A 7,680-nucleotide genomic window follows, 5' to 3' on the forward strand; every position below is an offset into this window, starting at 1 on the left:
GAGGGAACCGAGCAAGAGCCATGGCTAGTGGCCACGACGCTGCCACAGCCACGCAGAGGAAGAGCAGCACCACCGTGGCCACCGCCACCAGCTGCCCTCTCGCCAGGCAACCTTGGGGGCCGTCCGGGAGGTCTCTGCCACAGAAGCGCACGGCCTGCACCTTGGTCGGTTGCCACGATGACCTGCCCGCCACCGGCCCCCGCCCCCACCCAGACTCTGCCGGCTCCACAGGGCACCCCCGGCCCCTCTCACCTCGGCACTCAGCAGGACGGGTCCCTGGGGCCACCGAAGTTCACCGTGTCCCTCCTGCCGGGGATGCCCGTTCACACGCACCAAGTTTCTGACCCGGGGCCTCGAGCCCACGTGGCACCTTCGTGAGAAGCAGAAGAGGCCACGCCTGCCGCGTGTGCTCACACGGTCATAATAAAACACAAAGCCGGACGCCTGTGCGCAGGGCTCAGCCTGCACGACGGCACTCGGCCGCTAAGTCTGTCCGCTCCTGCGAGACGGAGCCGCCCTCTCAGCCCCCGGGTCTCACGGTGCCCGCAGCAAAACTCCCGCAGGCCGCACCCTTCCGAACACGCCCTTCACCTCCTGGTCCTCATCTGCCCCTAGAGACCGCAGCGCCCGCAGCCAAAGGGACGAGCATTTTCTCCCGCAGGCCCGTGAGGGAAGGCGGAGCAGACAGGAAGTCCATAAGGCAACACCAGCCTCAGACAACACGTTAGACCGTGGACTTGACAGACACGTACAAAGCATCCTGCCCAAAACAACAATACGCGTCCTTCTCAACGGCACACGCAACCTTCCCCACGGGGAGCACCACGGGCCACAAAATAAGTCTCAATAAATCTAAGGAGACCGAAAAACCAAGCACCTTTTCCGACCACAAAGGTATCAAACCAGAAACCAAACACAGGGAGAAAACAGGAAATATCAGAACTATGTGGGGATTGCGCAGCATGCCACTGAAAAACCAAAGGGCCAATGAACAAATCAAGAGAAATAAAAAATACCTGAGACAAATGAAAACACAAAATACCGAAACTCGAGGGATACAGCAGAAGCAGCCCCAGGAGGGAAGTTCGCAGCGATAAATGCCGAACCAAGAAACCTCTCAAACAAACCACCTCACTTCACAGCTCAAGGATCTAGAGAAATAAACAAAGCCCGAAATGAGCAGAAGGGAAGCAACAGCAAAGGGCAGGACAGACACAAATAAAAAGAGACTCAGAAGATAGTAGAAAACACCGATGAATCTAAGAGCTGGATTTTGAAAAGAGAAACAAAATTTACAATGGCGACGAAAAGAAAAAATCTAGGAATAAATTTACCCAAGGTGAAAGATCTGTGTACTGAAAACTATAAGACATTGATGAAATAAACTGAGAAAGACACAAATAAATAGAAAGGGATCTCATGCTCGTGGATTGGAACGGTTAGTATTGTTAAAATGTCTATGTTCCAAGGCAATCTACAGATTCAGGGTAATCCCTATCAAAATTCCAATGGCACTTTTCACAGAAATAGATCAAACAATCCTGAAATGTATATGGAACCACAGAAGACCCTGACTAGCCAATCTCGAGGAATAACAAAGTTGGAGGCATCGCGCTACCTGGTATCAAACCATACAAGGCTAAAGCAACCAGAACAGCATGGCACCCCCAAAAAACAGACACCCAGGCCAAGGGAACAGAACCGAGAGCCCAGAAATAAACCCACACACATCGGCCCATTAACCTCTGACAAAGGAGGCAGGAATATACAGTGGGGTGAAGACAGTCTCTTTAGTAAGTGGTGCTGGGAAAACTGGACACCTACACGCAGAGGATGAAGCTGCACCACTCCCAAACGGCATCCGCGGAAATCGACTCGGAATGGGCCAAAAGACTCAAACGTGAGGCCTGACCCCACAGAACTCCTAGAGAAAACAGGCGATAAGCTCCGTGGCATTGGTCTTGGTGATGATTTTTCGGATCTGACACCAAAAGCAAAGGCAACAAAAGCAAAAATGAATCATGAGACCACATCAAACCGAAAAGCTTCTGCACGGCGAAGGAAACCACGAGCAAACGAAAAGGCAGCCCGCTGGATGGGGAAAGGACCTGCGAATCAGACCTGACGAGGCGCCAATGTCCAAAACACACGAAGAACTGAAGTGCCTCGACAACGACAAAAACGATCCGGTTTGAAGATGGGCAGAGGATCTGAACTGAGGTTTTTCAGAGACGTACGACGGCCAACAGACACACGAAAAGATGCTCAACGTGGCTAATCATCAGAGAAACGCGAATCGAAACCATGATGAGGTATCGCCTCGCACCTGTCAGAATGGCATCAGGAAAAAGACGAAAAATAACAAATTTTGGTGAGGATGTGGAAATTTAAGTTGGCGCTGCCAGAACGGAAAACAGTTCCTCCAAAAAACTGAAAACAGGCCGCCACACGGCCCGGCAGCCCCTCCTCCGGTGTGTGTCCGAAAGAAACGAGGGCGCTCCCTCGAGAAGACGCACACACCCCTGCGTGTGCAGCAGTGCCGGGGACCGGCACCGAGACACAGAAACAACGTGAGCGTCCGTGGGACGAGGTGGTGCACGTGGACAACGGGCCACCACGCGGCCACGACCATGGGCGACAACGTGGACAGACCTGGAGGGCGTTATGCTGAGTGAAATAAGTCAGACAGGAGAAGGCAAATGTCATGTGATGTCACTTACACGTGGAATCATCAAAAACAAACAGCCCACGGAGAACACGCTGCTGGACGCCACAGGCGGGCGGGGCACGCGTGGGGGCCGAATGGTGCGAACTCCCAGGTACGAGAGAAACACGTCCTGGGGTGCGGCGGGCAGCGTGGGGATGACGGTGGGTCTCAAACTCCCCCCCAGACACAACCCCGTCGCCAGCTCCAGCGGGAAAGGCCGCCAGTGCCCACGCAGGAACTGCGCACCTGCTCCTGCCTGCCCAGGACAAAGCAAGAGCGCGTCCCCCTCTGTCCCTTTCTCTCAGTCCCAGTCGGCAGGTCCCGTTAGCTCCGCCTCCAGAATCCGTCCAGAATCTCGTGACTAGCTGCCTTGCTCCCGCCTGACCACCTGCCCGGTCCACACCGCCTCCCGCGCTAAGCCGAGCCACAGTAATGCCTCGTGCTGGCCTCCCTGCCTCTGCCCCCGCGCCCCGCCCCGTAACCTGTGACCAGGATGGCCCGCTGAAACGGGATCGGACCTGCTCACGGCCGTGCGACGGCTCCTGCCGGTCTGCTGCCTCCCCGAGGTCACGTCCCACAGTCCACGACACGCACAGGGCTCCACCACGGGCCTGCTCACTGCCCCGGACAGGCCTACACACCGGGCCTCGGCGTGCGCCGTTCCGTCTGCCCAGACGCCCTTGCCATGCCTGTCGCTCCGTCCGCCTTCACTCGAACATGACCTCCTCTGTGGGCCCTCCCCGGCCACCAGCCCTGTCTCCTCTTCGCTCTGCCCTTCTGGGTTATCATCTCCCCCGATGCCGGACAGCACTTGGCCTGCAAGGGCCGCTGCCCAGCCCCAGGCCGCTGCTTGCTTGGTACTGGGCACCTGTTGGACGCTCCCTGAACACCTGTCAAAGTAGCAAGTCATCCCGGACGCGTCAGAGCCGTGCCCTGTGACCACATGGACATGTCCCATTTGTGAACAGATTGTTCCTAGGTTACTTTTCTGTAAGTGAAAACTTCATTTTAAAAACGGACGAGAACGAAGTGACATTAAACCCGTTTCCTCGGGGGAGAAGCTGAAGCCTGAAACGACGGCCTGGCCCGGAGCTGGGGAGAGGTGTGCACGGGAGCCACGAAGTCGCAGCACAGACGGGGCCCTGGAGGGGGCCACAGCCGGCGGCAGCCCCCGCCCTCCGCGCCAGGTGACGGCGTCCATGCACCCCTGCACCGCGGGGACGGACGCTGAAGTCACTGTTCCCCAGGCGGCTCGGAGAAAAGTGCTCCTGCTGGCTGAGCCCAGAACCCACACAGGTGACACAGCCGAGTGGGACCCGAACCAGGGCCCCAGCAGGCGCCTCCCACCGCCCTGTCGAGTCAGCGCTGGAGTCACTGCAGGAACCACCTTTATCACTTCTGCAGCAGGCAGGCTGGCCAGCCCCAGAGCTCGAGGGACGCAGCACGCAGCCTCCCCACACGGAGCCACCACCCGCGGGAGCCTGGCCTCGACGCCCCAGCTGCCTGAGCCAACCGGCCGGCCAGGCCCAGACCTGCCCGCACCGCAAGTGAAAAGACACGCCAAACACACCGAATTCTTTCCGCTGGAGCTCGGCGCTTAGGGGCGAAGCTGCTGGCCTGGGAACGCGGCCATCGTCCACTCCGGGATCCCTGGGTTGGGTGCCACTGGCCCCCAAAGGGATCCTGACCTGGCTGTTCCACACAGCCCAAGCCTTCAGGCCACTCTGCCCCCAGGCTGAAGTAGGACAGAGCCTGGCTCCAGCAGCGACATCCAAGGGGCTGGTCGTGCTGGAACCTGCCTATGTCTCTCCAAAGACCCAGCCCTCGCACCCCGGCTTGGAATCGTCGCTCAGATCGGCAGGGGTGCTGTGTCAGCCTAAATGCTCCCATTCCAGTTCGCTTTTCTCGTGGTCCTTAAAATCGGAAGCCAGGCTGAAGTCGCCACTCTATTTCCCCAGCAGAGAAATAAGGCGGATAATAGACTAAAACGGAAAGTGCTCACGGCGCCCTGCGTGCACATCAGCCCGTAACTGCCGACGCCGACGCCGACGCGCACACAGAGGCACACGCCCGGGTGCGTGTCTGACTTCGGCGTTCGAATGTCCTCATCGCGATGACGACGACGTGCAAGCGTGAGGGTCTGGTTCCCCACGGACAGCGTGCCTCAGAGCCGCCTGTGCCTGCGCCCTGCGGGGTCCTGACCCTCTCCCGCGGCCGTCCGTGTACCCAGGCGCTGCTTTTGCTTTCTTCACGAATTCCCCACTTCGAGAGCCCCAAGTGACTCCCTGAGCCCAGATTTTGGAGCCTAGAATTTGTCACCAGGTAAACCAGCCCCCTTGCGGGAAGCTGGCTTAGCACAAGACACCACGAGCTTGGGGACAATTTAAAGTATAGCCTCTCCACTTCTCCCCGTGATGACAGCCATCACATGGCTGTCGCAGCTTTGATACTACATTTTACTTCCGGCAGAATTAGTGAACGACTCTAGTAAATATCTTCTAGTATCACAAAGTGGTGGATGGAAGACAAAAGCTTAAAAAAATCGAATACCTTTTAAAAGTCTTTTTAAACGTTGCTTAATAACAATGTAAAACATCAGCGACCCACGAGCAGCCCTTCCTGCTGGCCGGTAGGCATTACGTCCATGACGGAAGGGAGAACAGGAATGCCGGTGACTGGTCGTTTTCATCAAAATTTTGAAAACTCACATACAAAAGCAGATCGAGAAGTGAAAACAAACGTCTAAGCGCGGTGACTTTGGAAAGGCTGAACCGGGGCTGGGAAGGACAGGCGATGAGGAGTGTGATGGGGGGGCCCGGGGCGGGGGAGGGGTCCTTTGCCAGCTCTGCACCTGTGCCTTACCTGTTCTCAGGCAGGGCCCACTCACGGCCGTCACCTGTCACACGGGATGCACAGCCACCCCCTAGAGCTGGCCCTTCCCCACGCCCCTGCAGAATGCACGCTGGCCTTGTCAGGTTTCCCTAGACCCAGAATTCCCTCCTCGTCCCCCCAAAATCACGCTTCCAGAAGGCTGAACCGAGCTGCACTCCCGCCTCACGAGTGTCTTACACCTACGACCCCGTCCTGCTCCACTCCGCTCACCTTTCAACCTGTGCAAACCACAAACGGCGCGCGAATTACACATTCGCCAGCCCTGGAGATCTCGATCAGGATTTTCCATTGCCTTGTGCAATGAGAGAGGGGGGTTCTAACGCTTTACGGTGACGCTTTTGACAAAACTGCCGCTCGCAGAGTAGAGCAGCCGAAGTCGCGGCACGTTCATCTCGCTCTAACTCACACAGCACATTTTAGTTCAAAAAGCATTTCAAACCGTTGCCTTCCAGCAATTTCCTGGGCAAACTCAAGTTCTGTGGTCTGCCCTGACTCACCTGGGGTCAGGGGACAGTTCCAGAACACAGCCCAGGGCTCCTGGCCGAGCCGCCAGCCGCCAGAGGCTTCTGACCAGAATTCCCAGAGTTTACTTCGCCACGAAAACGCTGCGGAGAAAATATGCACACCAAAATATCAATGATGAAATTGGTAAAACTAGAAAGTCAACTTAAGAGCTCAGCTTTGAAAAGGAGAAAAGCTATTTTGAGTAACTTTGAATTTTACCTCTTCCCTAATTGTCTATAACTCCCTTGGAAACATCAATCAATTATGAAATAGCACCTGAGAACAATGACTTCTTACTGGCAAAGAATCAGGGACATCCGTGTCTGTGAATCCTGCGACCTAACTGCAGATGCTGGCCATTAAGTCACATCCTGGGGCCAATAACTGCTATTTGAGCTCAAGGGACAAATATTTTTAAACTACACAAACAGTAAGTTATTTCCTGTAAGAGATGTTCAAAATATATTTTTAAGCAATAAAAGGACAGTGAAAATGTTATGTCTTGCAGTGTTCCACCTGGAAGGAAGTTAACTCCTGCACAAAATCCAAACTACTGGCGGCGACTTGACTCAGCAGCTCAGCCAGAGAAAACAATGAAAGCTCACTGCACTCTGAGTGAAGAGAATTCTTATCTGTAGCAAAAGTTAGTAACTGAAGTGGTTACTGCACTGCACCAAATATGTCTTCTGCTTCCCAGGACATTCACACCCCATTAAAAGCAAAGACATTTACTCAGAACTCTGAGCTCAACACTCAGGGTCCCACAGAGGAAGAAGTGTCTCCAGAGGGGTTGAAGCTAGGCCCCTGCTGACCAGCGGCCCCACCGCACCCCTACTTCAGCTTCCGCAGCAGGTAGAACCCGCAGAGGAAAACGCACCCAGGTTTTTAGCCTTAGCTGTCTTCCTCCTATAGCCAGCCAAGACTTCTGCCTCTATAGGAAACTCTGAACCCCTGCGCCCCACACAAACAACTCGACTGCTCCTCGTGGGGCTACGGCCGGTCGGTTTTACCCCAGCCAGCCGCCCCCTACCCGGGGTCCCTCCTGCACATTCCTACCTGTCCTCGCAGTTTCGGCCCCATCACCCTTATCCCCAGGGGACAAGGGCACCCCGCTGAAGATGGGGGCTGCTCCCAGGGCCTGACCGAATACCTGCCCTGTCTGTGCCAGGGGGAACGGGGGCACGCGCCAAAGTTGGGGGGCTGCTCGCGCCCCCGTCACCTGCACTGCCTGTGCTCGGAGGCCGGGGACAGCTCGCTGAAGTGAGAAGCTGCCCGTGGACCCTATTACCTGCAACGTCTGTGCCTGGGGAAAGGGGGCACCCTGCTTAAGTTGGGGTGCTGCCCGGGACCCGCGCTCACCCGGCCTGGACCCTCGCTTCCCCGCCTTCGCCTCACACCGGGCCCGCACTCACCCCGCCGGTACCCCAGCCGCGTCCCTCCGAGCGCCCCTCTCCCAGCCCCGCGTCCGCCGCCCGAGGATGCGCTCGGGCCCCACCCACGGAGGGGCAGCCCCACCCCCACCCGTGATTGGCCGGCCTGGACCCTGCCAGGAGCCCATTGGCTGCAGCGCCTGCCCG

General features: G+C 56.8%; 1 protein-coding gene across 1 annotated transcript in view; it reads right to left on the reverse strand.

Moving 5' to 3' along the window:
• Positions 1–7,602, reverse strand: part of ARHGEF10 (Rho guanine nucleotide exchange factor 10) — an 80,984-nt gene extending 73,382 nt beyond the window's left edge. The window contains exons 1-2 of the mRNA XM_023522320.1: positions 7,516–7,602; positions 6,097–6,204 (exon numbers count right to left, since the gene is read on the reverse strand). The gene's annotated coding sequence lies outside the window, so the exon portion shown is untranslated. The remainder of the gene's footprint in view (positions 1–6,096; positions 6,205–7,515) is intronic.
• Between the last annotated feature and the right edge of the window lie 78 nt (positions 7,603–7,680).

Source organism: Pteropus vampyrus, unplaced genomic scaffold (assembly GCF_000151845.1).
Source record: "Pteropus vampyrus isolate Shadow unplaced genomic scaffold, Pvam_2.0 Scaffold338, whole genome shotgun sequence".
Taxonomy (NCBI): domain Eukaryota; kingdom Metazoa; phylum Chordata; class Mammalia; order Chiroptera; family Pteropodidae; genus Pteropus; species Pteropus vampyrus.